Source organism: Octopus bimaculoides, chromosome 2 (assembly GCF_001194135.2).
Source record: "Octopus bimaculoides isolate UCB-OBI-ISO-001 chromosome 2, ASM119413v2, whole genome shotgun sequence".
NCBI classification, from domain to species: domain Eukaryota; kingdom Metazoa; phylum Mollusca; class Cephalopoda; order Octopoda; family Octopodidae; genus Octopus; species Octopus bimaculoides.
In genome coordinates, this window is record NC_068982.1 from 160,287,256 (window position 1) to 160,288,055 (window position 800).

Consider the following 800-nt stretch of genomic DNA (forward strand, 5'->3'; position numbering starts at 1 on the left):
CTACCTACCTACCTACCTACCTACCTATCTATCTATCTATTTATCTATCTGTCTCTCTGTCTGTCTATCTATCTTTCTGTCTGTCTGTCTATCCATCTATCTATGTATCTATTTATTTATTTGTCTGCCAAACAGAGAAATCAAATTTATTCAGTTGATGGAAACTTTTGATGAACGTAGATTATATAAATAAATTAATGTATCTGCTCTTTAAAGCTTCTATCATATTAGAGTTCCCCAGTGAAAAATATTCTATTTGGGAACATTACAATATATCAATATCAAGAGGGAAAGAGAAGTGAGTTTGTATCGGTCACTATGAAAATGAAAATGTGATATTTCATTATTTAACTCATTCTATTACATATGTGACCTACTACCATATTTGCATTTGTATTTGTTATAGACATGAGAGATTTCTATTTTGGCATATTATTATTATTATTATTATTATTATTATTTTATGTTTGACTTTTGTTTTGCATTTGTACAAGTTGGATCCAAGTCTCACCCAGAGACCTCAAGAGACAACAAGTTAGAAGTTCATGTAGGTGTTATGCCTAGGGTACCATATATTTGGATTTGTACAGTTTTGTTCAAGTGAATGTTTAAGAAACCATAAGAAAATTATGTTTGCTTTAAAATTTGAGATCACATAGACAGTATTTTACGTAGGATATGGGCAGTTCCCATGAGCACTATCTTTTGGACTTCAGCCATTTTGGGGTTTCCTGGTATCTGAGCTAGGTAGTAATCAGCCCGTTTCGCTGTCATTCCCAGGGCACCTATGACAATAGGTA